We start from the raw sequence: 15,730 nt of genomic DNA, 5'->3' as shown, positions 1-15,730 counted from the left end.
GAAATGTCTATGACCCAGTTCCAATTGATCAGAGAAGAACTAGCTAATAAAACTCTAGTCCAGAAGGGAAACAAAACGAATCTAACTTAAACACTCTAGCAAACTAACATCCTCCACCTAATCTATCCCATCCTCAAGAACCCTAACACTACTCAGACGCAGAAATCATGTTAAACATCATGAAACAAGAATCGTTCAAAACATGCATAATAATAAAGATGAAAGGAAGAGTAACAACAATGATTCAAGAACTAACTGCAAAATATCAATGACTCAAAAGAAATCAGGATTACAATTCTCATGATCGTTTGGTGGCTAACAACAAAAACCTAATAAAATAAAACTCGATCCTTTGGGCAATCCAAATGAGACCTATTTATAACAATGTTTGGGAAAACCTTAAAACATAAAACGACAACGTAAAAGCGGTATAAAAGTTGTAATGGTCATGTTGGTCGAGTGAGCATATCGAGTAACACTTAATTTCTTCTCTGCATCATTTCATACTCGACCGTGTTCCTCGAGTGATTGTGTCGAGTGACCTGTGAAACCATCAGCTACTTCTTTGCTTTGCTCGATCATGTCACTCGAGTGAGTGCATCGAGTGACAGGTGGTTCTGCTTCGCTTCCCTTCTGCTCGATCAGCTACTCGATCGTATACGTCTGCTGCTCACTCGAGTGCGTGTGATCATGTGCATGTCGAGTGCGTGTGATCATGTGCATGTCGAGTAACGCTTGTTCCTCTGCTTCGCTCTGCATGTCTCCTAAGTACCTGAAACACTCCAAATATGCACAATGTATGCAAGATATGCATGATATGCATAAAACCTACCTAAGTATGTAAAACATGCAGAAAGGGATCAATATGATGCGAATCAACAAGTGAATGATGCTGAAAAGATGATGAATTCATGCTCAAAAAGCGATGAAATACAGACTTATCACAAACTATTGCAACGCCATTAGTTTTAGTCGCAATTAAGTCAGAAATTGTGGTTTGAAAACGTTGTAAATAATCGATGGAAACTAAATTTTGCGACTCCTTTGAAAATGGTCACAATAGTGTCGCAAAATATCCCTTATATAAACAAACGCTTCTTCGCTTTTTTATATCCAAACTCAAAGTGAGAAAGAAAAGAAGAGCGAAAAGGAAGAAAAGAAGAGAGAGAAGGGAAAATTAGGAGAGGAGCGAAAAAATAGTAGATAAAGAAATGTGGAATATTTTTCACGAGAATGGATGTACAAGTGAAACGGTTATATGATATGTTAGTTGCTGCCAATACTCCAATTTATGATGGATGTCAAGAAGGTCAATCGCAATTATCATTAGATATTCGGTTCATGAACAATAAGGTCAATTACAAATTTTTCTGAAGCTTGCATGGATTCATGGGCGTAATTGTTTACGGAGTTTTTATTAGAGGGTAATCACGCAACTAGTTCATATTATGAAACTGAGACTTTGATGTGAAAGTACACGTCATGTGACATATTTCGGCCGTCTAATATCCATAGATTGGTTTGGGGGTGTTACAAACTTTGTAGTCGTAAATTCATAGTCGCTAAAACAAATACTCGTAAAATTAGTCGCCTGTTAGCGACTACATTACGACTAATATACGTAGTTGTAGATGTAGTCTTAAAGTAGTCGTAACATTAATAACTCATTTACGATCATTTTACGATTACAGGTGAACAAAGAAGTAGTTGTATATATAGTAGTTATATAATAGTCGTAAAACTGGCGATTACTTTGCGACAATGTAGCGACTATTTCACGACCCAATTCCGATTGTATAGCGTCTACAATATTTTGCAAAAAAAAATAGAAAGAATTACTAAGATGTAGCACAATTTTTGGTTTATTGCTAGAATAGACAAATCTTTTGAAAATAAATTAGATGTTTAGTGATATGGGTGTAATTACAATAAACACCGTTGGTCATATTTCTCTTAAATATTGCCATGTCAGATCTGAAATGCCACGTCATACCCAAAATTGCCACATCATTATTCTGTCTTTAATGCTAAAAGAGGGAGAAACTGGACAGTTTTTTCACTGTTCACAAACAAAAAAAAAAACTGTTTTTTTCTCTCTAGAAGCCGACGAAAAACTCTAACTCTCGCCGCTTCTCTTTCTCGTCCCTTCCGGCCGCTTATCCTATTATCGGTGTGTCTGTCTCTTTCTCGTCATTATTGCTGTCGCATTTCTTCTTAACTTGGGTGGAAACAAGACATAAATAACAGGGAAATTTGAAACGTCCTTTACGGCTGAGTTATGATACATTACGGCTGAGTTGTGGCACATTGGGGCTGAGTTATGGTACATTATGGCTGAGTTATATTATGACCTATTGTAAGTTACGGCTGAGTTGTGGTTTTTTTTTTGTAATTGTTCACGCACATGAAGAACCCTAATTCTCGCTGGTTCTCTCTCTCTCATCTCTTCTGGCCGCTTCGATTCTCGACGAGTCTCTCTCTCAACGTCATTCATGTCGCATTTCTTCTCAAATTGGGTAGAGACTTTTCGTTTTTCATTCTTGGCGCTGAGATACTTTTAAGTCATTATATTAAAGAATGTTCTCCCTAATGCAGTCCTAAGAAAAGAAAAGAGTTCATGGTCCTCACCTGTGGTTCTGTTCAGACAAGTATTCAAACTAGTAAAAATGAGCATGGTGAGAGTTGCTCTGAAGATGAAAATAGTGAAGATGAAGAGAGTGGAACGGTAAACTTATGGCACTATCTCGTAATCTCATTACTGTTTTGTTATTTTGCCACTATATCAAAATCTCATATACCGTTCTCGAGTTTTGTTTCATTTGTTGCAAACAAAAAAAGGTTTCTATGTCAGATCAGAATAAGCCAAGGAAAAGGCAGAAGACTAAAAAGAATAAGAAAAAACTGTTCTTTCTCTCTCGAAGCCGACAAAGAACTCTAACTCTCGCCTCTTCTCTTTCTCGTCACTTTCGGCCGCTTATCCTATTCTCGGCGTGTCTCTCTCTTTCTCGTCGTCATTGCTGTCGCATTTCTTCTCAACTTGGGTCGATACTTTTTCGTTTTCCGACAAAAAAATAACAGGGAAATACAAAACGTCGTTTACGGCTGAGCTATGACACATTGCGGCTGAGTTATAGTACATTACGGCTGAGTTATATTATGACTTATTGTAAGTTACGGCTGAATTGTGGTTTTTTTGTAATTGTTCACGTACAGAAAAAAATATCTCCACTTGGCGATTCCGACGAGTAACCCTAATTCTCGCTGCTTCTCTATCTTTCATCTCTTCTGGCCGCTTCGACTCTGAACGACTCTCTCTCTCTCTCTCTCTCTCTCTCTCTCTCTCTCTCTCTCTCTCTCTCTCTCTCTCTCTCTCTCTCTCTCTCTCTCTCTATCTTGTCATCATTCCTATTGTCTTTTTTCTCAACACGGGTGGAAACTTTTCGTTTTCCGACAAAAAAAACAACAGGAAATACGAAAACTCGTTTTCAACTTTTTGTCTGAGTTATGCTACATTGCGGCTGAGTTATGGTACATTACGGCTGAGTTATGCTATGACTTATTGTAAATTACGGCTGAGTTGTTGTTTTTTTTTTGTAATTGTTCACATCACAAAAAAAAAGTTCTCTCTCGGTGAGTTTCGACACAGAACCCTAATTCTCGCCCCTTCTTTCTCTCATCTCTTCCGTCTGTATTGACTCATATCGACGAGTCTCTCTCTCTCCTCGTCATTGCTGTCGCCTATCGTTTAAACTCGGGTAGAGACTTTTCGTTTTCCGACATAAAAACAACAGGGAAATACGAAACGTCGATTTCAACTTTTTGTCTAAGTTATGCCGCATTGCTGGTGAGTTATGCTACATTACGGCTGAGTTATGATACATTTTCTCGAGATTACAAAATGTCTTTTTTGGGAAATACCAACAATAATTACGTACACATATTCATAGGCACACGCATAATAAATTCCTAGAGTATGATGTTTTAAAAAAAATTATTCAAAATTTGAATTCAAATTTTCTAAACAAAATATCCAAAATAATTTAGAGTTTTGTGTCTGAATATAGAATAATACGTCACGGCTGAGTTATGCCACATTACGGCTGAGTTATGTTACATTACATCTGACTTATGATATACTTTCTCGACATCACAAAAAATGTTTTTTTGGGAAAGACCAACAATAATTACGTACACATATTCACACGTACATGTATAATAAATTCATAGAGTATTATGTTTAAAAACGAATTATTCAAAATAATACAAAATTTGAATTCAAGTTATAGAAAAAAGATTTGGTAGGTTCTGGTCATTTCACCTTAAATTTACTCTATCTAAGTAAATCTCCCAAACAAATATGGTATACATTCGTTTTGTTTATTCAGTTTGGCGAATTCATTTTTGTTTCTCAAATGCAACTTGTAGATGATACAAATTGGTACCAAGATTCATATAGTAAAAGCAAATTATAAGTCGCATAAAAGAGACATTCCTTGGTTCATAACATAACTTAAACAATGAACACAAAACAAAAGCAAAGTTTATTAGAGTATGAAGATGGAGAACTAAGTATAAAATAATAATAATAATATATAGCTATATATAAATAAATGAGGGTTAGTGTAACTCTCCGGCCGTTACCTCTTCCAGTGGGCCCCATATTCACTATCAGTCCATGGTGTCACGCCCCGTTTTCCTGAAACGGTTCGTGACTGTCGTGTTGCTTCCGCGGGGCCATTCCGATTGGGGTAGGTATCGTGCTTCAGTGAGGAGGGCGTGCAGGAGTCGAGTTGTCGAGTCCCTTCGAAGGAGTCAGGCGGGAACAACTCGATAGGTTCGGGTGTCCGTCGCTGACCGAGGGATCAAGCTTAGAAGAAAGGATTAGGCCATCCCTGCACAAACTGGTCGTGATCTGGAGCCGATCACCTGATGAGCCCTAGGCAGGGCGAAACCAGTCGAAGATGGTCTGAGGCATGAAGGCTGACTCGATAATTAGTGGCTATTATCGAGTGCCGCACAGTCTTCTGAAATCATCCCGTGACAAGTGGTATCAGAGCCAGGCAACGTTGTGTGCTGTCTGCGCCCAGCGCCCGATACGAGACGGGTTCGTGGGGAGCCTCGTTCGGTGGCGTAACGATGGTCGAGGGCGAGGTGTCCGTAACGACCAAGGCGTGGTGCCGAGTCATCGAATCGAGTGGGGATATGAGGTATCCCACAATACACAACGTACGATCAAGAGGATTCTCCCCGTGCACGAGGGCGTGCACATTGATGGGTGGGGGAGGATGTCACGCCCCGTTTTCCTGAACGGTTCGTGAGTGTTGCGTTGCTTCCGCGGGGCCATTCCGACAGGGGCAAGTATCGTGCTTCAGTGAGGAGGGCGTGCAGGACTCGAGGTTTCGAGTCCCTTCGAAGGAGTCAGGCGGGAACCACTCGATAGGTTTGGGTGTCCGTCGCGGATCGAGGATCAGGCTTAGAAGAAGGGATTAGGCCATCCCTGCACAAACTGGTCGTGATCTGGAGCCGATCACCAGATGAGCACAAGGCAGGGCGAAACCAGTCGAAGATGGTCTGAGGCATGAAGGCTGACTTGATAATTAATGGCTATTATCGAGTGCCGCACGGTCTTCTGAAATAAGCCCGTGACAAGTGGTATCAGAGCCAGGCAACGTTGTGTGCTGTCTGCGCCCAGCGCCCGATATGAGACGGGTTGGCGGGGAGCCTCGTTCGGTGGCGTAACGATGGTCGAGGGCGAGTTGTCCATAAAGACCAAGGCGTGGTGCCGAGTCATCAAATCGAGTGGGCATATGAGGTATCCCACAATACCCAACGTACGATCAAGAGGACTCTTGTAGCATCCGTGTCCGGGTATTCTAGTCGAGCTTGTGATCGAGGATTGAGATCAATGTTCGAAGGATTATCGAAGGAAAAGCTATGGATCGAAGGTTTATCGATAAAGATCGATATTCATCGATGGAAATCAAGTGTACCGAGAAAATCTATGTAAGCTGAAGAGTTTATCTAGTGTTCCGTTTTTTTCGGAGAAAACTGACGGTTACTCGGTCCGAGCGTGATTTTCGGACAAGGGTGGTCGGTAGCCGACAGGTCTGGTCGAGAATCCGCCAAGCTTGGTTGAGCAATTATCGATGTCCGAGATGATGCGTGTGAATTGTTCGAGAGAATTGGCGGGAACGGTTACTTTCTTGAGAAAACACGCGGATCTGTGTTAAGTGGCAGTTACTTGACGGTTTCTGAAGGAAGAATCGATTAAAAAGGAAGTTACTCGATATTCTTTGTCACTTATGCATTGTTAGCGAGAGAGAGCTCGTAAAAAGGGAGAAATGGCGAGAATTCTTCGAGGAAGGTTGAGAGACATCGATAATTAAGAGATTATCGGTTATTCTAGGTTAAATGTGGAGGAGGATCTGTTGTCGATGGTCTTGATGGCGAAGTTGTGTCGAGAGACATTGAGAGAAAGGTGATCATCGTCGAGGATGAAGATTCATCGGAGATTTTTATCGATAAACGAGTAGTTTATCGAGAATGCGGTTCTAGGGTCGACTAGGGTCGATGGAAGTTAAGTATGAAGATCGGATCTGGGTTTTATCGAGAGAACGAGCAGTTATAGTCGATATCAGATGGTTTATCGTCGAGAAATAGCGTTAAGTATCGAGGATACGAAGAGAGTTCGAGTTCTGAAAGGAAATCTGTCGAGATCAGTCAGTTCTGTCGATAGAAGAGCTATGTTACCGAGATCTGTTTAGCGGTTACTAATATTTGTCAATATGATCGGCAGTTATCGAGATCGAGTGAGTTGATCGAGATTTTGGGTCGAATGAGTAGTTCTGTCGAGAGACTCGATCGGTGGTCGAGAGTTTGTGGTTCAATGATCGAAGATGATCATGTCCGGAAGTTCTGATGATCGAGAAGGGTTATGTTTGTGTGTCTGTTGATCGAAAGGTCAAAGGTTCTGATCGGAGTGGTGTTGATCTGATTAAGTGTTCTGTAAGTATGTTCGGTGTGATGTTGATTCCGGACATCTTTCTTTGTACTTAGTCATGTGGGGATGGTTGGCTGAGTGATTATGTACCGAGAGAGATGTTGGATGACTCATCGATGGCCGAGCGGTTATGGAAGCTGTTTCGGAAGCTGGAGCATTGGAGTATCGAGAAGACTCGTGGATTCGTGTGCATTGGTCGGACGAGTTGGTTCGATAAATGGCTAAGGTACAATTGAGTTAACTTTAATTATGTCTGTTGTTGATTTTAATCCGCTGCGTAGGTTGTTCTAGTTATGTTGGTAGCTGGAATCGGTCTGTTTTGGGAAGTTTGTGGAAGTTGAATCGTCGTCGGAAGTTTATCGGAATTTTAGTCTCCGGCGAGGTAGAATTTCTGTGTGTTCTGTGGTCGGGGTTCTAGTAGCGAGGACGGGGTGTTATAATTCTCCCCGTGTACGAGGGCGTGCACATTGATGGGTGGGGGAGGATGTTACGCCCCGTTTTCCTGGAGTGGTTCGTGACTGTCGCGTTGCTTCCGCGGGGCCATTCCGACTGGGGCAGGTATCGTGCTTCAGTGAGGAGGGCGTGCAGGACTCGAGTTGTCGAATCCCTTCGAAGGATTCAGGCGGGAACCACTCGATAGGTTCCGATGTCCCTCGCTGATCGAGGGATCAAGCTTAGAAGAAGGGATTAGGCTATCCCTGCACAAACTGGTCGTGATCTGGAGCCGATCACCTGATGAGCCCAAGGCAGGGCGAAACCAGTCGAAGATGGTCTGAGCCATGAAGGCTGACTCGATAATTAATGGCTATTATCGAGTGCCGCACAGTCTTCTGAAATACCCCCGTGACAAGTGGTATCAGAGCCAGGCAACGTTGTGTGGTGTCTGCGCCCAGCGTCCGATACGAGACGGGTTGGCGGGGAGCCTCGTTCGGTGGCGTAACGATGGTCGAGGGCGAGGTGTCCGTAAAGACCAAGGCGTGGTGCCGAGTCATCGAATCGAGTGGGGATATGAGGTATCCCACAATACACAACGTACGATCAAGAGGATTATTCCCGTGCACGAGGGCGTGCACATTGATGGGTGGGGGAGGATGTCACGCCCCGTTTTCCTGAACGATTCGTGAGTGTTGCGTTGCTTCCGCGGGGCCATTCCGACAGGGGCTGGTATCGTGCTTCAGTGAGGAGGGCGTGCAGGACTCGAGTTGTCGAGTCCCTTCGAAGGAGTCAGGCGGGAACAACTCGATAGGTTCGGTTGTCCGTCGCGGATCGAGGATCAAGCTTAGAAGAAGCGATTAGGCCATCCCTGCACAAACTGGTCGTGATCTGGAGCCGATCACCTGATGAGCCCAAGGCAGGGCGAAACCAGTCGAACATGGTCTGAGGCATGAAGGCTGACTCGATAATTAATGGCTATTATCGAGTGCCGCACGGTCTTCTGAAATAAGCCCGTGACAAGTGGTATCAGAGCCAGGCAACGTTGTGTGCTGTCTGCGCCCAGCGCCCGATACGAGACTGGTTGGCGGGGAGCCTCGTTCGGTTGCGTAACGATGGTCGAGGGCGAGTTGTCCGTAAAGACCAAGGCGTGGTGCCGAGTCATCGAATCGAGTGGGGATATGAGGTATCCCACAATATACAACGTACGATCAAGAGGATTCTCCCCGTGCACGAGGGCGTGCGCATTGATGGGTGGGGGATGATGTCACGCCCCGTTTTCCTGGACCGGTTTGTGACTGTCGCGTTGCTTCCGTGGGGCCATTCCGACTGGGGCAGGTATCGTGCTTCAGTGAGGAGGTCGTGCAGGACTCGAGTTGTCGAGTCCCTTCGAAGGAGTCAGGCGGGAACCACTCGATAGGTTCGGGAGTCCGTAGCTGATCGAGGATCAGGCTTAGAAGAAGTGATTAGGCCATCACTGCACAAACTGGTCGTGATCTGGAGCCGATCACCAGATGAGCCCAAGGCAGGGCGAAACCAGTCGAAGATGGTCTGAGGCATGAAGGCTGACTCGATAATTAATGGCTATTATTGAGTGCCGCACGGTCTTCTGAAATAAGCCCGTGACAATGCGCTCACCTATTTTAATGGGTCTCGTAACCTCTAACTAGACGTATGAGTTCATCCATATCTGACGACCGGTTTGCTACGTCCGGGAGACCTTAAAGACTTGTGTACCGACACTACAAAACACCACATGATCTTTGCTTATGTTTTGACCTCACATACACTGTTTCGGTAACCACTTCTAGGAAAGCCACTCATCCTGAGACTACTCTAACATAAGTATCTTAAAGAAGTATACTAATAAAGAAAAGGTAAACAAGGAAATCAAGATGTTGGACTAAGAGTCAAGAAAAGAAGCAGAACTGTTGAAGAGTCCAAAGAGGTTGCAAGAAAATAATAGATTACTATGCTACTTATGGATAAAGTATAGTACCTACATCATAATCGTATGATGGAGAAGTGATAACAAAGATCTATCCGCAGTCGAAATAGAATCGACAAAAAGACGAGAAAGAAGTATGAAGACTACCTAAGTAGTGCTTTACAAGAGGAAAGTATTAAGAGTGGTATCAAGATAGAGAAGAGTAAAGAGTTGAGAAAGAATGGTATTAATAATAGGTTTACAAACCTACGAAGAGAATTCAAAGAGTATACCACAAAGTAGATGGTTCTTAGAAAAAATTTCTAGTACCACGTAAGGAGGTAGAAGTGGAAGATCCTAGTCTATTTGATAAGAAAGGAATTTATCAAATACTCGAGACAACAACGACGAAAAAAATCAGAGAATAAGTAAGACAAAGACTTGTAGTGGAGATAAAGCAAAGTAAAGTATAGGTTGCAGTTCCAGAAAATTCGAGGTCGAATTTTTTAAGGGGAGGAGAATGTAATGTCCCTCACCAGGGCCTAATACTCAGATGGAATGGTCGAAGAATGGTTATCGAAGGAAAATTGGATCAAGGCAAAGGAGAATTAATTTTTGGAGTTGAGCCAAAGTATTCTTAGATGAATCCAAAGCTTTTAATCGAAGAAAAATCGAAGACTGACGAAGGAAATTTGATTTGGTACGACGGTGAAAGTTTCCGGTCGATAATGCATCGATTCTGGACGAGATCGCAAACGTACAAGGTCTTCCGCCTTCAAAGCTGGTAAGTTGGTAGGGTAGCAGCTAGACTAACAGAAATGGATAAGAACGGTAGTAGATAAGGTCGAACTGCCGGATAAGCTCAACCGATCATAGCCGCGATGTGTCGCCGCCCGCCGGATTACTTTCCGGACATGTGTCGCGATGCCGTAATGCTTATCCGCCACCTCGTGCTTCCCCCACCGCCCTAGCCACACTATAAATACCCCCTCCCATTTCATTTTCTCTTCACACCCAAAAACGAATTAAAACCTTTCCAAGAGAATGAGAGTCCGAGAGTGACCGAGCTAGTCCGTGGTAGTATCCGAGTAGGATCGTCGAGAGTCTAGAGTCTTTACTAGCCAAGCCAAGGTAAGTTCTGAAGCGTGTGATGAGGCACACGACTAAAATTATTTTTAAGTGTTTATTTAAGATAATTAGTTCCTTATTTATTTACTTATTTATTTATATTTAGCATGAGGTTAGGGATTTATACTTAGAATACTGCTAACATTATGTTGGCATTATTTGTGGTAATTGTGATCGGCTGAATGTTCTTGATTGATGAAAGTGTGATAGTATAACTTTGCGATAAATAACTGTTATGCTAGCATTTATGGGCATAACCATTATGCTGTCGGATTGTTATATTATTTGGTTGTTGGTTATGCTTTAGTTAGATATCTAGCACTAGTCGGATCGTGCTATCCTCGTCGTTTATGGTTTGTTAGGTAACTTGATATACGAGACTCAGGGCCTGGTCGCGACGGACCGAATAGCTACATGATGATGTAGAGTGAAGGGATGACAAATCTTTTATAGACTTTGGAAGTTGATAAGTCTGTATTTCATCGCTTTTTGAGCATGCATTCATCATCTTTTCAGCATCATTCACTTGTTGATTCGCATCATATTGATCCCTTTCTGCATGTTTTACATACTTAGGTAGGTTTTGTGCATATCATGCATATCTTGCATACATTGTGTATATTTGGAGTGTTTCAGGTACTTAGGAGACATGCAGAGCGAAGCAGAGGAACAAGCGTTACTTGACATGTACACGATCGAGTGGGACGATCGAGTGAGAAGCAAGGATGCGTTGTAGTTACATCGACGATCGAGTGAGAAGCAGACAAATACGATCGAGTGGCAGATCGAGCAGAAGGGAAGCGAAGCAGAACCACCTGTAACTCGATGCACTCACTCGAGTGACATGATCGAGCAAAGCAAAGAAGTAGCTGATGGTTTCACAGGTCACTCGACACGATCACTCGAGGAACACGGTCGAGTATGAAATGATGCAGAGAAGAAATTAAGTGTTACTCGACACGCTCACTCGACCGACATGACCACTACAACTTTTAAACCGCTTTTACGTTGTCGTTTTATGTTTTAAGGTTTTCCCAAACATTTTTATAAATAGGTCTCATTTGGATTGCCCAAGGGATCGAGTTTATTTTATTAGGTTTTTGTTGTTAGCCACCAAACGATCCTGAGAATTGTAATCGTGATTTCTTTTGAGTCATTGATATTTTGCAGTTAGTTCTTGAATCATTGTTGTTACTCTTCCTGTCATCTTTATTATTATGCATGTTTTGAACGATTCTTGTTTCATGATGTTTAACATGATTTCTACGTCTGAGTAGTGTTAGGGTTCTTGAGGATGGGATAGATTAGGTGGAGGATGTTAGTTTGCTAGAGTGTTTAAGTTAGATTCGTTTTGTTTCCCTTCTGGACTAGAGTTTTATTAGCTAGTTCTTCTCTGATCAATTGGAACTGGGTCATAGACATTTCATACCCGAAAGGTATATGATGAAATGTCTGAACCAACTAGTGCTAGAGATTTACATGCTTAGCCCAAGAGATTGGTTGTCTAAGATGTTTATTGACATTAATGAGCTGTTTCTTTATGCCTGTTTACTGCATGTTTCATCAATGAGAATTGAGATTAGGAAGTGTTGTGAACTTGATAGTTTCTGCCAAGAGATTGGATTGACTAGTATTAGAAGTTCACCTACATCAATAACACTCGAAGTAGATTAGCATACTCCACCTACATCAATAACCTCATACTCGGGATCTTCTATCCATTTGTGCTTTCTGTTTAATTCTCTTGTTATTTACTTGGTCTGCTTCGTTTTCTCGCCAGTATCAATAATCGTTACGTTTTAGTTTATGCATGGTAGTCTATGTTTTACAGCTTTACATTTATCGCATGTTTAACATGTTCGCTTAGGATTACTGAAAACCAAAAATCATTTATGCTTGCTTGACTTAATCATTTCTGATATATCTTGATTGCTAGCATCACACCTGATTGGATTGATACCTATTGTACTGCAATGACATGATAGTACTCTAGGGTAATTGATTAAAAATCCTAGTATCAATTTGGCGCCGCTGCCATTTGGGTGTTTGTGTGTTACATTTGAGATTTCAGGCCTGCTAAGATCAAGTTTTTACTCAACATTCACTACAGTTACTCACTATGTTCCTTCTGTTTGTCTATTGATTCAGGTACAACTCTTGCTCAACTGCTCCTACTCGACTGACACACTCAACCGATAAGAGAGATAAGCTGATTTGAGTTGTATGCACACACGATCGCAAGGCATAGAGAACTTGTTCCAGCACTCCGACCGTATTGATCGCTTGGTACCTGCATCACGACAGCAACGCAACAGAGTTACACCACCCCAAGTGGAGATGGAAAACATTCAACCACCACCCCCACCACGGGCACCTACACGGATTGGAGCTGGTGATGCTCCAAGCAGCCATACCCATCGTCAGGGTATAGTGCCTCAAGCAGTGGTGAACAACAACTTTGAGATCAAGAGTGGTCTGATCTCCATGGTCCAGCAGAATAAATTTCATGGTCTGCCTATGGAAGACCCCCTGGATCACCTTGATGAGTTTGATCGTCTCTGCAGTCTCACCAAGATCAATGGGGTCAGTGAGGACGGTTTTAAGCTACGTCTCTTTCCATTCTCTTTGGGTGACAAAGCTCATCAATGGGAGAAAACTCTTCCTCCAGGATCTATCACTTCTTGGCATCAATGCAAGCAGTCGTTTGTTGCCAAGTTTTTCTCCAACTCTAGAACTGCACGTCTGGGCAATGAAATCTCTGGGTTCACTCAGAAGAATGGAGAAACGCTTTGTGAAGCCTGGGAACGCTTCAAAAGTTATCAGTCTCAGTGCCCCCACCATGGCTTCACCAAGGAGTCTCTCCTCAGTACTCTTTACCGGGGTGTTCTCCCAAAGATCCGGATGTTGCTTGACACTGCCAGCAATGGCAACTTTCTGAACAAGGACGTTGACGAAGGTTGGGAGCTTGTTGAAAACCTATCCCAATCTGATGGCAACTACAATGAAGATTATGATAGAACCATCAGGGTAAGCACAGATCTTGATGAGAAATACAAGAAGGAGATGAAGGCTGTGAATGACAAGTTGGACAAGCTATTGATGAGGCAGCAGAGGAGCATCCATTACGTCTCTGAAGACGACCCTTTCCAGATTCTGAATGGGGAGGGAGAACAATCTGAGGAGATAAGTTATGTCCAGAACCAAGGTGGATACAATAAGGGATACAATCCTTATAAGCAGAACCCCAATATATCTTATAGGAGCACCAATGTTGCAAATCCCCAGGATCAGGTTTATCCACCTCCACAACAGCAGCAGCAGGGGCAGAACAAACCATTTGTGCCCTACAACCAAGGTTATGTGCCCAAACAACAATTTCAGCAAGGTTACCAACCTCCAGCAGGACCACCACCAGGATTCCAACCTCAACATGCTCCGCCTCCAACAGCACCAGACCATGACATGAAAAACATGCTTCAGCAACTCCTATAGGGACAAGCAAGTGGCTCCATGGACAATGTTAAGAAGTTTGCTGAGCTGACTCAGAGATTGGACTGCTCATACAATGATCTGAACATGAAGATTGAGACTCTAAATTCCAAGATCAAGTATATGGAGGGCAAAACTGCTTCTACTTCTGCCCCAAAGCCTGGCCAACTCCCAGGAAAAGCTGTTCAGAATCCTAAGGAGTTTGCTCATGCCATCACGCTGAGGAGCGGTAAAAACTTGCCTCCCAGACAAGGACCTGTTGTAGTCATTGAGGACAGTGAAGACTTGGAAGGGGAGGATGTATGTCAGAATGAAGATCCGGTTGTTCCTTTGGAAGAATCAGAAGTCGTACCTAAAGAAGCTCCTCAACCTGCTGAGAAACATGCTGAAACACTTGCAGCATCCAAGGATAAGCCTGCGAGATACGTTCCCCCACCATACAAACCACCTCTACCATTTCTAGCACGATTCAAAAATCAGCAAGCTGAGAAGTATAAGGCTTTATTTGAAAAGCAAGTGAGAGAGATTGAGTTGAGAATGCCATTGCTGGATGCATTCGCACTTGTCCCTCCTTATCAGAAGTTTCTCAAAGATTTGGTTATGGAGAGAACAAAAGAAGTCCAGGGCATGGTGATATTGAGTCATGAATGCAGTGCCATTATCCAGAAGAATATCATTCCCTTGAAGCTTAAGGATCCTGGATCCTTCACTCTACCCTGCTCACTAGGCCCCCTATCTTTTCAGCAGATGCCTATGTGATCTTGGAGCTTCTGTGAGTCTTATGCCATTGTCTGTGGCTAAGCGTTTAGGATTCACAAGATACAAGGCATGCAACATATCTCTCATTCTAGCTGACAGATCAGTGAGGCTCCCACATGGACTCTTGGAAGACCTGCCAATAAGAATTGGTGTTGTTGAAGTTCCCACAGATTTTGTTGTCTTGGAAATGGATGAAGAGCCTAAAGATCCTCTAATTCTTGGAAGACCATTCCTAGCCACTGCTGGAGCTATCATTGATGTTAAGAACGGGAAGATAGACTTATGCTTGGGAGAAGACTTCAAGATGACATTTGACATCAAGGAGTTTATGAAGAAACCAACAATCAATGGCAAGGTGTTCTGGATAGAGGAGATGGATCAGCTAGCTGATGAACTTTTAGAAGAACTTGCTGAGGAGGATCATCTCAAGACAGCATTGACAAAGAATGGATCAGATGGATTTCCTCATGCTGAGACAAAAGGTCTACGAAACGTTATTGGATACCTATAAGGCAACTGATGATTCACAACGTTTTGAGGAATTGGATAAGTCTGTCAAGGAGGTATGCTCAGTAGAGGATGAAGTCAGTGGCAGCCCGATCACTCACCCTGCTGTTGACCCTGTCAATGCGGCTGATGATGACTGGTCAGAGTTAAAAGCTCCCAAGTTTGAGCTCAAACCGCTACCCTCGGGACTGAGGTATGTATTCCTTAGATCCAACTCTACTTATCCTGTTATTGTGAATGCTAGCTTGAGTAATGAGGAATTAGAGTTGCTAGTCACTGAGCTTAGAAAATATAGAAGGGTCATAAGTTATTCCTTAGATGATATCAAGGGGATTTCACCTAGTCTCTGCATGCATAGGTTTAATCTGGAAAACGAATCATACTCTAGTATTGAACCTCAAAGGAGACTGAATCCTAACCTTAAGTAAGTTGTGAAAAAAGAAATTCTTAAACTGTTGAATGTTGGGGTTATCTATCCTATCTCTGAT

The 15,730-nt window shown here is 42.9% G+C and overlaps 1 non-coding gene across 1 annotated transcript; it reads right to left on the bottom strand.

The window, feature by feature from the left end:
• Window positions 1-13,225: 13,225 nt before the first annotated feature.
• On the bottom strand, window positions 13,226-13,333 carry LOC111830821. Its single transcript, XR_002834150.1, has one exon. It is a non-coding gene; the product is annotated as a small nucleolar RNA R71 (small nucleolar RNA).
• Window positions 13,334-15,730: the final 2,397 nt, after the last annotated feature.

This window comes from Capsella rubella, unplaced genomic scaffold (genome assembly GCF_000375325.1).
Source record: "Capsella rubella cultivar Monte Gargano unplaced genomic scaffold, Caprub1_0 scaffold_5, whole genome shotgun sequence".
NCBI classification, from domain to species: Eukaryota; Viridiplantae; Streptophyta; class Magnoliopsida; order Brassicales; family Brassicaceae; genus Capsella; species Capsella rubella.
Note: the sequence above shows the minus strand (reverse complement) of the source record. Positions and strands in the feature narration are given on the sequence as shown.